General features: G+C 26.2%; 1 long non-coding RNA gene across 1 annotated transcript in view; it reads left to right on the forward strand.

Moving 5' to 3' along the window:
- LOC129974866 (uncharacterized) overlaps positions 1-19980 on the forward strand; it is a 47279-nt gene that overhangs the window by 18389 nt on the left and 8910 nt on the right. Inside the window, exon 2 of the long non-coding RNA XR_008784989.1 lies at positions 3290-3520. This is a non-coding gene — a long non-coding RNA (uncharacterized LOC129974866). The remainder of the gene's footprint in view (positions 1-3289; positions 3521-19980) is intronic.

A 19980-nucleotide genomic window follows, 5' to 3' on the forward strand; every position in this document is an offset into this window, starting at 1 on the left:
TTTTTATTGTCTTTTAGACTTCTCTGTTGAAAGAAAAATAAGAAACTTTTTTTCTTGATGTTATAAATATATATATATATATATATTTCCTAAAATATTCTTTCTACTGCAAAGACCTTAATTTTTTTTTTCAAAATCTGTTTTCTATAGATGCGTGGATTGCGAAAAATGCTTAGGAAGAAAGCCTAGGAAAAATCGCTAAATTCATTAGGACGAGGAGCTTTTTAGCTACTCATCTCAAGTTGCTTCAATTAGCCTTATAAAAAGGAGCTGCCTTTGTGTCTACTTGACGCGTAGGTGGATTAAAAGAGAAAACGCAAGAACTAGACTTTTTTTCTCTTTAGCTTTCTCACACAGAATTGAGTTAAAGAGAAGTGATGATTAGAATCGGAGAATAAAGAAAACTAATGTCAGACAGTATACAATTGTCTTGTTTTCATTAGTAATATCAAATTTTACTTGATATGTATCAAGGTTAATTTTTTTTTTCAAATAAAGGTTGCATACGTTTGAATTTCAAATTAATTTCGTTCAAATGTGTACTAAAATCTCATTTTATATGTTCAAATTGAATTATTGCATTTAGCACAATAATCCCTGATTATTAATTCGTTCAGATGATTCATTAATTCGTTCGATCATGACTCAGCATAATAGATTTAATGTTATTAGCTTTGATTCAAACATGCCTCACTTTTACTTCATGGGCCAGGAACGAATGGAATGGTTTGATATGAAATTGGAAAGGACAAAATATAATCTTATTGTATAGTGATTAAGAAATTGAAATTTGTAATATTTTTACTAAATTTTAGCTTAGAAAGCAAAGTATAAAAATGAAGTAGAAACAGGTTTGGTTAAATCATTTAATTATTCATTTTCTTTATTGTTTAATAATACATTAGGCCTTGAGGATGACTCATCTTTATATAATGATAAAATAAGCTATGTAACATTTGGGACGTTTATACATTTATCATAAATTTTATACCAAATAATAACATATAAATAATTTAATAATAGTTTAAATGTTCAGAAATGCAATGCTTCGCATGAAAATAAACTAAGCAGTTATAAAACTACAAAGCTTTTTAACACATTCATGTATTTTGTCATTTCTGTAGTAATTAATTATAAATGCATTCGTTTCTTTAAACAAAGTTCTTGATTATTTTTTTTTTTCAAGAATTAACAAACACTTCTGTCAATTTTTGAAATGTCATGAGTTTTAAACAGAAAATTCCGGCATTCCTTCATTAACAACTATAAAATTTTTAATCATGCATTTTTTTTTATCTTTCTTATAAACATATTCTCAATTAAGAAAAGGCAGTTAAGTGTCCATCTTACACCTCTTGATCATCTATCATTATCATGACGATTTCGAGAGATTAAAAAAACTGTAGTTCGTTTCAATCGAAAAATTAACAGCATATTGTAAATTAAAATAGTACTAACATATTCTATTAAAATAGTACTTAGTAATAAAGTAGTAAAATAGTAAATAGTAATAGGAACCAGAAAAGACAAGAATATAATCATCTTTTTAATTTTGTAGATTGAAGATCTGTATATAAAAAGAAAAAAAAGATTTATTAAAAATATTTAGTATTTTATTAACTATACAAAAAAAAAAACTATTTTCGAAACTACTTTATTTCACAAAATGAATTCTTCACTGGATTTCAATTATATCAGAATACCTTTAAATAATCGTTTGCGTTTTCTGATAGGAAAAAAAACATTTTGTTTTTCATAGTTGTAAAAAAAAAAAAAAAAGTTTGCTTAAGCGACAAAAAGAATGAAATATATTTATAGTACGAAACCGATATTAATTGAATTTCAAGGTGTTAATTGAGAGGCTGCTCTTGTCCTCTTTTAGTTGGATCAATTATCTCATTCTCTAGAAATACTTTAATTGGTTGGGTTTCCTAATTAATTAATCTTTTGTTTTAGCAAAGCTGATATTCTTTAATGTGGAGATTAATTGTTCCCAATTCTTCAAGCACAGACATTTGTCATATTTACTAAAAAAATTATATTGATAAATTCAAAATATCCCTATCCCGTAAAGGTTTGGTTGTGAAAAAAAGTAATCTTTATTCTTTTTTTCGACTGAATTCAATTTTTTTCAAAACATTTTTTTTTCTTTCTTTTTAAGCATTATTCCAATGGTGTGGCAATCAATATAAAGCAATTTGAAACCAACAGTGAACGTTTTGATAACCATAAAACATTCCGTTATTTGAAATTCCTTAGCAAAAATGGCTTTTTTCACGAGGAAGTTTTCTGGACATATAAATATTTGAAATCGCTATTCTCATAAAAAAAAAATACCACTTCAATATACAAATATAAGGCTATTTATAGATGTTGTCTGAAGTTCTACGAAAATGTAAAGCATAGTATCAAACGTATTCAGTATCAAAATTGAATGTATATAATAAAATTCAGTTCAAGACTATTTAAGCTATTCAAGGAAATATAAATGTCTTTCATATATAGAGAAATCGTCAGCTAGGTGAAATTTAATCTCGCTGGTTTTTGAAAGGACGTTTTCACAACTTAAACATGGTATTCGTAGAAGAATTAATGTCAGAAAAGTGTAGATTTATAATGGCATATTTGGATAGTCCTTGAAACGAAGGTATTTGCAGTAAAACGTCAAAAGTGGCTAATTTTTAATGATATTCAAGTATATATTTCGGATTGATTCTTTTAAATAAACATTTAAAAATCGGAATATCATTTCACTTTCATATGTGAAAGTGAAATGAAACTCCGATTTTTAAATGTTTATTTAATATATATATATACTTAATGCGAAATTATTTTTGTACATATTTAACTTGTTTCATTTCTTCAAAGATGGAACATCGTAAAAAATGTTTTAAAACTTTTTGATTTGCCAGAATTCTGAAATATTCAGTTTACGTATATTTTTTTAAGTGAAATATTCAAAACTTTTTAAAATAACTTAATTATCTGTTAATTACTTAACATAATAAAATTTTAATTCATATTAGTAACGACATTTCGTGGTGACATTTAGGAAAATCCATTTATGATTACTAAATACTTAATAAAAAGTAATTATATAATAGAACGTAATAAATAAAGTTAGTAGAACTTATTTAAATAAAATAAAATAATGAATGTATTGATAATAAAGATAATAAAATAATGATAATAAAAGCAAATTTTTTCTACAATTTAATTTTGCTTCTTAATGATTACGGATATTGCTAATTTGATAGTTGCAAATAACTTTTTTGTATTTATTTCTTAGGTTTACAAAAAACACAGGGCAGCGGTTGCCTGGTGATAAGGTCGCGGCTTCGGAACCGGAGAGTTGCAGGTTCGAGACCCGATTCGTGAAAGAACCATCGTGAAAGCTTTTCTGGTTCACATAAAGACATCTGAGCCGAACATCCTCCAACTGTTGCAGTGAGGGAATTTGGAGAGGTGCCGCCAGCTCGGGTGTCGTCCTCGTAATCTGACCTCGGTTCCAAATTGCGAGGTACGTACCAAAATAGCTCTAGTATTGATTTAAAAAGGGAAGTTAACGCTTCTAAACAAACTTTTCAAAAAACACAATAAACAATATGTCTTGGAACAATTTTTTAACATTCTTTTGAAAGGATATTTTAAAATCGAAGTTTCCAGTGAATTCCATATATACATATTTAAAACGAAATGATTTTTGTATGTATTTATTTAACTTGTTTCATTTATGTGAGAATGGAACATTGAGATAAATATTTTTGAAACTTTTTGTATATTTGATTACATTACACTATTTAAATATTTTTAAAAATTAAATTAGCTATTAATTTCTGTTAATTAAATTTTGAAATTGTATTCGCGTCGCCATTTCGTGGTGACATTGAAGATGATTCTTTTAAAATTATTAAATATTTAGTAAAGAATTTAATAGTATAAAGTAGTAAGTAAAGTAAGTAGAGCGTAATTTAAATAAAATGTTGTAATAAATAGAATTATAAAAGTCTAAGTTTTTTTGCAATTTTCATTTTATTTCTTAATAATTACAGATATTGTGAATTTGACAACTGCAAATACCTTTTATTTTTGTATGCACTTATTTCTTAATTTTCTCCATACCAAAAAGCTTAATATATGTGGTATATTGTACACATTTTGTATGTAAAATTAAATAATTTATTATAACTTTATTCTCTAGAGCACAGTTTCGTAGTTATTATTAATCCTTCAAAAATATTTTGAATTATTTTTATTTTGTGGAGAAATTCCTAGAAGTATAAAAAGAAAATTGAAATTATCTGAAAAAAATGGGAAGTTTCTCGCTAGAAAGAATAGAAACATTGAATCCTAGCTGTTATTTATTTCACGAAAGAATCATGTTACTAGATTTTTCAGTTCTGAACTCTCTCGCTGATACATTAGTTGTTGTTTTTTTCTTTTCAAAAGAAAAGAAAAATTACTTAAGCAATAATTTTCTATTCCTTGAACGTACAGGATTAAAATTCCAGGTTGTTTTGCATTTCTTTTAAATGCTGAGACTCCATTTCCTGAGGCTCTATTGCATAAATGCGGTTCATTTTCCCGCAGCTGTAATAATTATTTCCACAGACCCTTAGAAAATTGAATCTTAAGAATTAAATTAACTCAAGAAACATTTGTTATTAATACCAAAAAAATGTGATTTAAAATAATTTAAAAGTTAAAGAATTGAATTTCTGAAAACATAGCAGTTTCATATAAGGAAAATAAATCACATGTGTTTCAGTTTAACTTGCCTTCAGAAAATTATCTCACAGAAATTTTTATTGTGTTTCTCTGTATTTCAATTATAAAAGAAACCTCTTTTGTAAAATAATGAAACTATTTCTAATTTATTTGTTTAACAAGTAATCGTTTTCACGAATAAAAACAATATTCATTACATATAAAGTACAGAGAATAAAATATTATATGCATTCTTTTTATTTAAAAATTCTGTGCAATACCGTGAACTATCAAAAAGTTTCTGAAGAGGAATACGGTTACATTTTCTTTGATATTTAATAAAAATATCGAGTTACATGAAATAAATCGTTTGGTTTCAGCATTTACTTAAGCACAAGATCTCCTATTATCTAAACTGAGTTGTTCAGTAAACGAAAATATAGTTTATTTTTACTATTAGGATGTATAATTTATTCCTTTTTTACACAATTAAATAAAAACACGATATTTTTTGTTGAAGATTGATTTATTGTTTTATATGCCAACTTTCCTTCTTTGCAATACTTTTCCATTTTCCAGGAAACCTAATTAGTCCGTCTTTCCAAAATACAATTCATTGCTTGAGATGCATTTTTATTTAACATACGGATTAGAACAGTGTAACCTGGAGATATGTTTTAATGGCAGGGACAATAATAGTTGGATGGAGCAAACATAGAGGGTGAAATCGAACATTCCATTCAAACTGTAACAATATACACTTTTACATTGTCTGGATGAAAAACGATACCTTGTCTGTTTCCTAATTCTGATCATTTTTCTGCTATGCTGATTTTCAATTTATTAGCTGATTGAAGTATTTTCAAGAACTGATTATATCACTTTGAAGAAAGAGTTCGTAATAGACTTTACTTTCCAAATCCAATTAAACTGATAAAATAACTTTCTTTTTGTGGAATCCAGGCTGTATGATAATTGAAGATCTATTATCTTATTTATTAAGCGCATTTCCGATGCACATTCTGACACAAAATCCTCGTCTTGTCTACAGAGACTAATCTCTTTATGAAAGATTTTTGCTGTTGGAGAAATTGCATTCTCCACCTTTTTATCTTATTTTGAAAATTCTTTCTTATCTTTTTGTAGACACAATTCCAGATATATTCTAAAAATGATTTTTTCTGGATTATAGATATTTGAAACGTGGAAATTCCTGGCACTCTGGGGTTCGAATTTTTTGACGCTTACAATATTCACTAGTTTTATGTTTCGTATAAGAGGATCAATATCTCTGCCGTAAAATAGGCTCAGTTAATATTAGATAGACAGAATCTCAATATATTTAATATATTTTAAATTTGGGATTTATGAAGAGGAAACAGAAAATGTATCTCGCTTTTACAAAGTCATTCAAAACACCTGACATGATATGTAAAATAAGTAAAAAATTATATTGATATTAATCTAGATATATACGAGTTACATGAAATGATTAACTGAAATATAAATAATTTTATGTTAGAAATGTGTAGCATTTTTTTTCTTCATATTCAAGGATAAAATTTGTTCATTCAGCATTTTACCTATTTGCTATATCGCGATTTTAACTGTTAATTAGGTTCATTGCCTTCATACGTTACATAAATTACCAGTTTGTGAAGTAATTCATTAAAAATATTTTAAAAATTTATAATCTGTAAAAAATCTTTTGCCATTTTTCAATGTCTATTCTTGCACGCAAAAACAAAATGTTATATAAAACTGAAATGAAATGAAAAAAATAGATCACTAATTCAGAAAAATACAAAATAAATGGATAAAAATACGATTGTTATGTAAGGGAATGCACACAAAAACTGAATTATATTATAAAGAAAAGAATGGGTTCTTTTCACAATGCCTCATTTTTATTGAAACTCATTACAAAGTATTATGTAATGATTCTTTTTCTAAGCAAATATTCCTTACAGTTAAATTCGCTAGAGTTGTATGAAATTTCCATATTTATTTTATATCTCTTTATCTTAAATTATGCATGCGTAAGTAGAAAATTAAGCAAATTGATTACATTACAATGCAATTTTACTAAGTAAAACATAAATATTTGAATGTTCTCTTTACGAAATTAATATCTGAAAGTATCAAATATTTGCATTTCATTATGGAATTATTTCAGTTATAAATAATTCTTCTCCCAACATTTCTGCGATTCTTTCTTTTTATAATCGCAATTATTTAAAAAAAATAAGCGTGTGCTTTAAAATTTTCATTCAATTTCAATTTAATATATATTTCTATCATTTTAATTGAATTCAACTTTGCAGAACTCTTTTGACATTTTCAGTAATGAGATTTTAAATTAAAAATAATGTTTTAATATGACTGCAACTTTTTTCATCTCAGATACAAATTAATTTGTAAGACTTCACCGCATTTGGGTAAAAATCGATAAAAAAAAATTCAATTTTTAAAAATTTTATTGGGTCATTCATAATAGTATTAAATTAATTTTTTGTCCTATTACTGCTATAGACATCTGTAAATACATATGTTTGCATGATGTTCAACTTCTCCTACACAACTGGACTCAATTCAGTCACATTTTGGTCACTTAATATAGAACAAAATAATTTTACTATCTTTTTAATTTCCCAAGTACAAAGATAAACTAAATGTTTTATTTATTGTAATTAAGCAGAAATTTCTCTTTCCCCCTCCCCTTTGAATTATTTTATCACAGCAAACAAACAATAAAATTTTTAACAAATATTCTCTTTCATTTTAATATATATCTTTTGCAAATATTTTTATTGGTTTTAATGCAGAAATTTAAAGATGCTTAAAAGCAAGATTAAAGCTATCACTAAAATTGAAATGAAGAAAGGAAAAATAAATCTTTCAGAAATAATGAAATATATTATTAAAGAGCAAGATTACATGTTAAAATCTGTGGTCATACGATATTAGAAAAATTTTAAAAGAAGACCTAAAAGCAGATGATTAAAAACTTGTATCATGGACAAAAATTAGTTTAGTTTTCCATATTTTTAGTTATGAAAATTAGTTATATAATTAATTGTTGCAGAATATTTTTAAATCATTTTTATACTTCAAAAACTATAAATAGAATTTGCATTCATAATATAACAAGCTTTAAACACGTATGGAGGAAATCATCTATAAGCAAGTTTAAAAATTATCTTTTTCGTTTGATATTCGTATTTTGATCATAAAAAATCAGATTATAAAAGGTTTTTGTATATAATAAGATTTAATAAAAAGTAATATTTAAATTGGAGATTTTTGACTAGAAATCTTTTGCTTCCGCTGCAAATATTTGTGCGTAAGATTTTTTTTTTAAATTTTTCCTTTGATCAAGAACCATCTATTGAGTGAATATTATAACCCAAACATCATAGATAAAGAGAAACTTCATTTGTTTGTATTTTCGCATCTATTGCTTCCCTAAATATTATTTAAAATTACTTTCAATTACTTCCAAAATTCTAAACCTCATGAATATGTAATTTTGAATAAAAATGCAAATATTCACTGTTGCGGATTTTTTGAACAAATATTTTAAATGCACATCGTGTGATAGTTATCATTAAACAAAGCGGTGAATTAAATAAATAGTGTTCAAAATTTCAAACATCGAAATCCAATTTCTTTTTAAATTAAATCATGTACATATTTTCCTAGATTGTAAAATTGAGAATTGAATATTCCTTTAGAAAACATTTCTGAAAATACAATTAAAATATTGTTTGGAATAATAATGGAAGATAAGTTACGTAATTAAGTAGAAATAAACCTTGGAATTCACCCCTTGTAGTAGGTAATTTGTATTTTCTCAAAAAAAGACAACTTTTGTTATCATAAGAAGGAATCGAATTAGATTATGAATTTCAACTTTCCTAATTACATTAGATATCTACCTATACACATAATTTAAAAAGAAATCTTTGCAAATTTACGGAGTATATTTTAAGATAAATTACATTGGAAACAATTTCCTCGTGTTACGTGAAACTTTTCTAGAAATCTTAAAGCGCCGATATTTCTAAATTGTTCACTTCTTCATTACGGAATAGACTTGATTTATCTTTATGGAATCGTATTTTCAAATAAACTCATCGTTTCCAGAGATTTCAATATAAATTTACTTATGATAAAAAATTAATGTGTATGCGAGTGTGTATAGGTAGCCTTTAGGTAGACCGTTTAAGTTATCACATTTCGGATGTATATATATTTTGAAACTTGAAAATGTGTATCTAGAATTGATTTTTCAAAGGTTTTAAATGGATTTTTAATAAATAAAAAGTATATATAATTTTAGCGACTTTTTGCTAGAATTATCCAAACTAGTACAGCACAAAAATAATTTAATTTTGCATCATCTTAAAATTAATATATTATATAATCTTTTCACACATAACACGACAAATATATTTTTATATAACTGACACGACAAATATATTTTTGTCGAGTCAGTTTTCTAATTTCAATAATTAAAAAAAAACATTTTAAGCATACTTTTCAATAACATATTTCGCATTAAATAGAAATAGATTTTAACCTGTAGGAACACGCTATGCTCGAGTTAAATGAATTAACTCTAATTAACATGCTATCATTGCAGTGGCAGAAACTCAAAAGACCGAATTAATTCTCATTTCAAATTAAACCTAGAAAACTATAATTTTCGGGGTATATAAGTACGAAATGAAATAATTATGAAATATGACATTTTCAAAAAAAAAAAATAATAATAATAATAATGCACGAAAATGTTTTTCTAGAATTCTTTTTCTGATATTATTAATACAAGGACTTTGTATTATTTAAGTCAAATATGGTTTTAAATGTACAGATTATCAATTCTGATTCGGTTCCAAAAGATAACTTCTAAATCCTTAGTAATATCATAAACATCTAATAGAATCTAAATGAAGTACATAATTATATTTTATGTAATTTGAGTCAATAAATGTTCTAATTAATAGCGAATTTCAAATTTTTTTATGTTGATCTTCCGTCATATGAGACATTTTATAAATTTCTTCTTACTGTAGTGAAACAGAATTTCATGTTGAATCAAGGATATATCATTGAATAATTCTCTAATATATTATATAAATCGCAAAAAAAAAAATCTTTTGTACACATAAAACTCCAATGTTGACCGGTTCTTTTTTGTATTCTTTCATTTTTTTAAAAAATGTGTCTGATTTCAGTAAAAACGTTTTTGTGTTAATTGAAGTGTAATAATTTCCTTTTCAATTTAAAATTCAATTTTTATTATCTGACAAAAAAAATTAAAGAGATACATAGCATATTCTATAACAGTATGAATTCTATATATGTATAAGTTGTGAACTTTCATACATATTTTATTGCTTTCATATGTTAGCTATTTTTAACCAACAGAACTAGATGCAAAAAAAAAGAAAGAAAATTGCCCCAATTTAATTTTTGATTTAAAAGAGGTTTTTATTACATCACAAAAATTATGGAAAAAAAATAGTCGTCATGTATTTACAAATGTTCAAATGCAGATACATCTTAAATTTTCTTTTTAATATCGCATGAAAGAATGTATTTATTGTGGATGAAAATATTTTTTTGTACGGATCGAATAACATATTCAAATAACTCATGTTTCTGGAATCCTTTAAATAACTTCCAACATAATTTTCTAGACAAACATTACACTGTTTTACATTTTTTTGCTGTATTCTTAGATTTATGTTCGCCACCTAGACTTTTAAACTTAATGAAAAGCAGATAGAAAATTATTTCATTAATAAATAGAAATTAAAAAATAGAAATGGAGTAGACATTTGAGTTGTGTTATTTTATCAGTTCTTTTGCTTATCTAAGAAGCAGCTTGAAAATCAAATAAATATTCCATAATTTTTTGAATTTTTTTGAATCTACAATTTTTGCGATTGGAATCATAATTGAATAGTTAAAGTTTGATTTGAGTGGGTATGATTAAATTTAAACTGATAACCTTCTTCCAAATCCCGAGCTCTGAATGTCTTATATCTGTGCATCAGGAAGGAACAAGTGGAAGTTTCTGGAAAAAATGAACAGCTTTGATTTTATCCCAATTCCAATCTAAATTTTTCTTTACACAAACAATGTATTACAATAAAATATAAATTAAACACCTTAATAAATTTCTTTCAAAATAAATTAGATAAATTGTTTGCGTTTCTGCACCTGGTATTTTTTCATTCATATTTTAAATTATGTAATTAGTTTTTATAGGAGATAAAAGTATTTGAAAATCCAGTATCATATGGAACTATGAATATTTTAAAAATTGCATCTTAGCTAAAGGAATTCGAAAATACTAGCCGCCTTTTTGGGAATAGCTATATTACACAAATTAACATTTTAGTCAATAAACTATTAAAATTGAATTAATTTTTCTAATTACACCATATTCTTTGATGCGATTGAAAACGTGAATTTAATTGAATTAATCCTATATAAAATTTTTATGGCTTCAAATCGAAGAATATATATACTATGAAATAAAAATGGAAGTGAAAATTCTATTTCGGAGTTAATGCCCAAAGAAAGCATTTTTTTTTCTTAAATTTAACATTTGCAAAAGCATGTGACTGAATATTCTGATGGTTTCTTTCACCATAACATTAAAAAAATATTGATTGTATACTAAGACTTCTTTTTTAAAAAAAGATTTATTTAAAATATAAAAAAGAATGTTCAGAAACGAAATTTATGATACATTATCGAATTGCGATAATGCTGGAAATTACATTTTCGAAATGTTTATTTTTTATGATAATGTAAAATCTAGATTTTGTGATGTGGAAAATATGGTTCTCAATTTTCATAAATATTCGAAAACAATATTCAGAAATGAAATTTATGATACGATAGAATTACAATAATGTAGAAATTTATATACCAATTTTTTTTACTTGTATGATAATGCAAAATCGTTTTTTGTGTGTGTGTGTGTGTGTGTGATATTGAAAATACGGTGTTCCTTTTCCACAAATACGTAATAGCGATTACCAACTCAGCGATAACTAAGCCTTATTTCACATTGGATTAAACCTACTGTTTAGTTCCTATTTCTTGATTTCTTTTACGTCTTCTTTACTCTAATTGAGTGGAGTTTTTGGTGGCACACCAATGGTGCTCTGTTAATGAAGTTTCCTCCTAAATATAAATATTGACATTGGAGAATCCAGAAGCTAATTGGGTTCTGTCGTCATTTTGACTTCCATTTGTTTTTTCTTTGTCTTTTTTTTCAGGCACTGCAATCCATTTTACTATGCGGTAGTCACTTTCAACTAGCTTCACTTTTAACCCACTATTTTGTATTTCTGAGCTTCTCTTGCTGCGAAATATGTAACGATGTTAAAATTTTAGATATCATATCACCAGAAAGGACTAAAAGCTGAGATGTTTCGGTTAAAGTTGCTTCAGCTAATCAGGTTCCTACAATCTAGCCACTTTAAAAGTCGATTAAGTTTGACATTTTACACTTTCGATAAAAATCTAAGACGTGTATAATTTCACTAAAGCTATCTCATACCATCATAATATATTAAAAAAAATAAAAAAAGTAACTTAGATTATATTTTTATGCTAACGATGCGCATCCTTAAAAGTCAATTTTTTTTCACAAGATTTTCCATTATTTTGATAACCCCTTGTACATGGTATGTTTCTAATAATTAAAATATGTTACTTGATATATTTCTAATAATTAAACATACATAATTTAGAGTATCACTTCTCATATTCATCTAGTTTCTAGTTTCAATTCAATTCTTTGATTGGAGTGTCAAATAACCCCTAATCACAAAACAGGTATTATTAGTTATTAAAGCCGTTGTTTCATTTTAATTTTACAAAAATATGCGTAGTTATTTAATCTCTGAAACCTCGTAGGGCAACAACATAAAATATCAATTTTTTTTAATTCTTTAAAATTGATATAATTGTTATACTGTGACATTTCCTATGAGAACGCATAAAACTTCTTTAAAAGTTGAATTTGGATTTCATGAAGAGCAATCAAACGAGCGCATAAAGATAGAAATGCCAGTTAAAATAATTAAAATGACTTCAAAATACTACTTATTAGCACGGGGAAAGCAGTGGACATTTTTGCTTTTTTCCAAAAGAATTTTAGGAGGTTAAAATTACAATGGTTTTCAGAAAAATGTTATGCTGAAATTTAATTATGGTTTATGGACGTGCTTTTAGACACTATGGGATTACATTGTGTACGTGTATGTTAATTTCTTTAAACTGCAAATGTATTAATAATTCATAAAATTAACTTAAAAGTAGAATTTGGTTATTTCCAAACAAATTTTTAAAAATACGCTGATAATAATTATTGTAATTTCGATGTCTAGATCCTTATTTAATTACAGTAAATTTCACTAATTTCTTTACTATTTTATGAACAAACGTGTCCTATATTTAATTTCCAGAACAAATGTTTTCTCCTATCATTTAAAATTTTTCTTCTAAATAGTAAAAATATTATATTTCTGTTTCAGAAAAAAGCTGCATCAATTTGCTTGTAACGCGAAAGGTTTCTAGAAAAGGTTGGCAAAAGGTTATATTTGCTGAGATTTATTTGGGTTTTTTTTTGTTACTGAATAAATAAACATATTGTTTTCAATTTTAGTGAATTATATCTGGCATTAATACATACTTTTTTTCTTTCAGCTTGAAACACTATGTTATAAAAACATTAATATTGAATGCTTAAAAGTATAATTATGCACACTATAAAATAACGGTTTCAAACTAGACATTTATCTGTATTATATTATATTTATTTTACTCTTGAGAATTATGTTATTACCTATGTCTTTCGAATAATATTTATTTTTCACAAAAAATAACGAGAGATAAAATTTGAATATTTGAAGAATAGGTTGCTATTCTTTTTTATAAATTTTACTATACGGCATTAATTATTTAAATTTATTATTTATCAATATTTATTTAAATTTACTTTTTTTTTCTTTCTATCTAGAAATAACAGAAACGATAAGAATTTCCGACCTAAACATAAGCATGTAGCATATCAAGATTTTTTAAATATCAAAATATGAAGGAACGTTTTGAATTAATTTATTAAGTTATTAATACACTAAAAAATAAATTATTCTCAACTTCTAGAGAATCTTTCTATAATAAAATGAGAAATAATAATTTATGAAACCAAACGATATTAAATTTTATATTTGTTGGACAGAAAAATGACTATTTAAGGCTGAAAAATGCGTGCTTATGAAAATTGTGGATCTTTTATTCTTTTGATAATTGATATGTTTTTGCGAACTTTAGAATTTACTTGCATCCTTTTCATAATCAAATTAATTGTTATATCTCTTGATTTCTGTAATGTCTCATGAATGCGTCTGAAAGCTTTTAAAATTTTTGTAAGTTTATTTTGCCTGAATAAATAGTTTACACAAAATATAGAAAATACATCATATATGGTCAGTTCTTAATTTAAGAAATAAAAGAGAATGTATTGTGAATTGGTGGTGAATGAAATAAGTTCTCATATTAATGCAAAAAACTGTTATATCCCCCTTTATAAAATTGCTCTTTTTGTTTTCTAACGCATCTGATGAATACCTAAAATATATGTATATATATTTTTTTCTTCCTCGCATTTTTCATACGAATTCAAATAGTTTTTTTTTTAAATCTCTCGTAAAAGATAAATTATGGAAAGATTTTCTAGTTAAACATATTGTTGTAATTTTCAAGGTTAATGCATTTCTTATTTGTATCTCGAATCATCAGGTAATCAATCTTTTTGATATCAATAAATGAAAAAAGAAAATACTGAAAATATTTCTTTATTTATTTGATATTGTTTGATCGATCAATTTTGCAAGAAATCATTCATTCACTGCTAAAGAAATTAACTATGATTACAATTAATTAATTGACATATGACATAAAAATCATTTGTAGAGCATTTGTAAAAATCATTTTGTCATCTAATTCGAATTATGAGCAACGATCCAAAGTAGATTCTTAATCTTTAAGTCACTAAGAATATAAAGATGCAGAATCTACTTTGAAGAATTATGGTTCATTTAGGAAACATTTTTTTAGAAAAATAGTTATTGAGTTTTGTCTCTTTTACAAAGTACCTTGATTCATTTTTATGTTTATTTCCTTACATAATATAAAAAAGTAATTTTGCACCTATTTCTGTTCATTATGTGCTTTATTAATTAAAATTAATGTAAAAACATTATGTACTTTATTAATTAAAATTAAACAATACGAATCATATTTAAAAAATAAGAAATTCTGTAAATAAATTCAATTTTCTTTTCAAAATAGTCTGTTCTAGATTATTGTAAAATTACTGCAATGCATTTCTTTCGTAATCAATACTAAAAGCAACTTTATAATCCATTCTCTTTTTTTTTTTACAAATGAATTCTGCTATTTTGCACATAGGACTAAAAGCATGAAATAGAAGCAAACGTAAAGCAATTGTATAAAATTTGAGAAGGGAATTATCATAGTTTTAATTTGCAAATGGTTAGGTCTTTGACTTTGATTACACTAATTTTCAAACCTCCTTCCTTATGGAATGCGAAATGAAGTCAACTATAATTGTCTTTCTCCAAAATATTCTAAATACTCTTAAATAAGAGTGTTATCATACCTCCCCCTGATAAATTTTTAGGTCATCCAGAGGTAAATGGGAATCATAGAGATTGTCAAGAGAGGCTATTGTATTAATTAAGAAAAAGATTTAGAAAATTAAATATAATTAGCTGCCTTATTATATTAAGATTTACATTTGCGATTGTCTTTACATAAATCTACATAGTTTAATTTTAGAATATTTCTCAAATATAAATACTAAAAAAGATAAAATTCAGAGAAAAATTCGTCGATCTCAAAACAACGAAGGAATAAAAGTAAAATTTGGAAACGAATAGGAACGATTTTGCCTTTAAAAATCAATACTCTCCGTTCTGGATTCTGAAAAAAAGTGCGAAGGTTTTTAGATTTTATTTTATTGCATTTATCTGAAAATGGCTTTATTTCAAAAGCTCATTTATTGTCAGAGAATAAGAATTAAGTGTCTTTAAGGGTAATTTGTGACTGATACTATAGTAATTTGTACTTGAAATAAACTGTTAAAACTTCACAAATATCAATCACTTCATTATTTTTTTTTATTCCTGATTAGGAGTCTTCGACTTGTGCTCGCGTTTTCTCAACAGCACAATGTTGCCCGATACTGTACGCAATGTTCATCAATTCCAGTTATCAGGTTTTTAAACTGCACTGGATTACGTTTAATCTTTCCATGATGAGGATATACATATCCCGATCAGCCCATTTCCTACTCAAAATTCAAAGCCCCACAATGAGATCCTTTTTATATATATCTCCAATATCTAAACATTAAATCAATTTATCTCATTTTGCCGCCATCTTAGCATCTCCAAATTTGCAATTTCTCGCTCGGTCTTTCTTCGTATTTTTTTCTTTATTTAATATCACTGGACGCTTCATTACTATTTAAGAAAAATCAATACAGAGTTAGCACATGTATTGCATATATATTCAGACGATTGCAAGCCAAAAGACGAAAAATTTCTATTGCTAGTAAAAGTGTAATAACCTAAAGTTATTGTTTAGTGTTGCCACAAACGATATGTTTAAAACTAGAACCAATTAATAATATTGTTTTAAACTCGTTTGGTGTTAATTAAAGCTTTATTTCTCTTTTTCTGTCACCATTTCACAGTCAAGTGTAATATAAATACTTTCAAAGACGTAATAATAATTTGCATTAAATATTTCGAATATTACTGGTAACACAAACCTCGAATACCATGGGTCAGGTGATTCGCTATCTATCAATCTCAAAGCGAATAAAACACAATGTTGGCATAAAAAATAATGTAATAGATAGATTTATTTTGTATTTATATTTCAACTTAAATAAAATATTTTTGTTACATTTGAGAGTCGGTTTTATTTCCACTTTGTGATTCTGAATGATTACAGACACATGTTATAGTTATTGATAACAAGCTGCGATGTTTTAATAGCATGATTGAGAATTTGGGAAAAAATGGTCTTTGAAATTGTTTTCCTTGTAAATGTGACGTTACGTGAGAAAATATTGGGACCTTCTAGCTTAATAAAAGCATTTTAAAAGTTATCGTTATGATAGACAGAGGCATTATACCAAAGTCGTTTTAGGATAGGATAGGATAGGATAAGATAGTCTGAAGCATGGAATCTCGTCAAGAAAATCAAGTTCAAATTTTTCGGCAATTATAATATTTTATCTTCTTTGTACGAGAAAGTTAGAAAGAATGAATTATCTCCTATCCTTGAACATTTCTTATAGAAAATATATAATCAATATTTCCAAATTTTAAGCTTTATATGAAGCTTAATAATCCAACTCGTGAAATTTGGATAGAATAATTTGTTTCATGTCCGTATGAAGCATATAGAAGACTCACGTTAAATAAATGTTCTATGATTTTACACTCATGAAAATTGTAGACATTGCACTATAGAAAACATAGTGTAATGTAGTATCCATTTAAATATCTGTTTATAGACTGATTAAAACTAAAATTTGAGCATAAAATAATTTTGATAATGACATCCTTTTTTCATTTATACATACTAAATTTCATTAATTTAATTTAATTATTATTGATTTGTTTTTGATTATTCTTTTCCATACGCACATACAAATACACAGCCAACAATGTGACAAATTTAATTAAAAATGTCGTACTAATCTACATTTAAGAAGCTATATTAACTTTCTAAATTGCACTCATACAAGCTGCTCCGGTTTTATGCTATAGTGTTTGCATGTATACTCGGTGCAAACAGTAAACGGTCATGGATTTTGAATTCACGGATTTGATCCAAAATTTGAAACCGATCCACATTTCAAATGCTAAATGTGTACAACATTTATTTATCGACCTATTTAGGGTTTCGAGTTAAGGTGTTGACATATACTCGGATAGCTAGAAAGAAGAACTTCCTGGGAATGGATTTCGTTCAGAATTCTATAGAAGTCTACAAACTTAAATGTAAAAATCACATACCAAGTTTCACTCATTTAGCTCTAAGCGGTTTTGAGTTATCTTGTTCACAGATTGGCATAATGTGAAAAATGTATTTTTTAAACTCAGGAAGGTTATTGTACTTGCTCTCTGTATACTTCTTGTGTGGAAAAATTGAAAATAAAGATGATACATATTTATAAATACAGCGGTTGTGCATATATGCATAAAATATAAACAAATACCTTCTTTTAACTATGTAAATATTCTTTTCACACTAGCATCAATAACATTTTTTTTCAATCGTCCTTTCAAGTCTTGTTATTTACATTGTTTTTAGTTTGACGATTTCTGAAAGAGTGCATAGTTTTTACGCAAATATATTTTCGTATTAAAAATACTAAACTACATTTTTTTTCTTCATTTCGTTTGAACTTTGAAACATGTTTTCAAAAATTTAATGATTTATTTATAACATGCATTAATATATTCTTCTAAACATGTTATTAATATATTCTTTTATCATATATTTTTATTGACTATAGAAAATTATATAAGATTTTCCGTTTTGTAAATATTTGTAATACATTTTTTTGCGGGTCTAATTTAAAAATAACCGATCCAATGACAAAAAAATAAAAACTGAAATGGGGAAAGTGGGTTTTTTTCGATACATAAGTTGCAAATTTTGGGAGGCGGTGATCTTGTGGTGAATCTTGCTGCTTCTTTTTAAGGTTCTTAATTCGAATACCATATTCCTCCGAAGAGCCGCTGTGCAATTAGGACTGGTGAATGCTAGATTCTTCAGGACTAAATGCCTTTTTGGTATTGTGGCACGGAATCTTAGAAGGAGGTGCCGGTTTAGGCATCGTCCTTGTTATCTGACCATGATTGGAAATTACACCATTCCATGTCAATATATAAAGTAAATTTATTGATTGGTATGGATTTTCGATACATTTTAAAAAGAGATCGAAAATATGTACTTTTACTTTGCATTTTAATAATTTTTTAATTTGCACTTTTCAGGATTAATTTTTTTATATTTGTAATTCTGATTTTTTCCCCTCTTTTATACATTATTACTAAGAAAAGGCAATCAAAAATTGTATACGTTTTTTTTAGTTAGTTAACTTTCAAAGGTTTTTTGATTAGATTGGAAAGCATTGCTTGGTCACCAATAATATAACAATCAAACTGATAAGAATTAATGTTATTTTCGCATTTTATAATTCTGTTTCGACAGTGGGGATACAGTCTGATATTTATTTTCGCATAGGTTTCAATTCCCACTAAATCCATTTTTACTTTTTCTCATACGAAGTATACAAAGAAAGTATTGTAATCCTAAACTCCAGATTTTGAGGAAATACCATGTTTCAGATCTCTCCGAGTCCAAAAAAAAATATTGAAACATTGTGTCTGCGGCAACCTGTCTCTGAAAAGCAAAGCGAATGAAAACACAAACTTTGGAAATGGTTAGAAATAGATGCATGGGTCTTACCCGTCTTTGTAAATTTCTATCAAAGTTTGAACGAAATTCATCCAGAGGAAATCTATCTATCTGTCTGACTGTCCGAATAAAATTGAGCGTGATAACTACAAAACGTAAAGTGTAAGAGGGATAAAATGTGTTATACAAATTTAATAACTAAAATATTGTTTCTTATAAAATTTTGAACAAAATCTGTGGAAGAATTTTCCTGCTATCGGTATGTATCTTATCATTCAGGCAAACAGAAACTAAAATAAATGAAATTTGTCATGCTAACGTATGACTACAAATGTGTTTATATATCAAATTTTGACCACATTCAATTAATAAAATGAAGTCCAAAATATGTATTCACTTTTAGGCTACTGTCTATTAACATCTGTTCAAAGATCAATTGCTCGATAGATTCAATTAACCCTTTCTCTGGTCGTGAGAAGTATGCTTCCCACCAAATTTATCAATCTTTGTATGAAATTATGTAGGTTGGCATAAGTTCTGACAAATTTTTTTAGTAAGTCAGAAATTTAGATGCTTCAGTTTTTTATCTCAGACAAAATGATGCATCTTGATTTGTTACTTAATTATTAATTAACCAAATTAATTAATGAATCAAATTAAATTTATCTAATAAGCTAAATGAATCCTTTCTCTTATTCTAATTTCAAGCCAAAA

The sequence above is a fragment of the Argiope bruennichi genome, chromosome 7 (genome assembly GCF_947563725.1).
Source record: "Argiope bruennichi chromosome 7, qqArgBrue1.1, whole genome shotgun sequence".
In the NCBI taxonomy this organism is placed as follows: domain Eukaryota; kingdom Metazoa; phylum Arthropoda; class Arachnida; order Araneae; family Araneidae; genus Argiope; species Argiope bruennichi.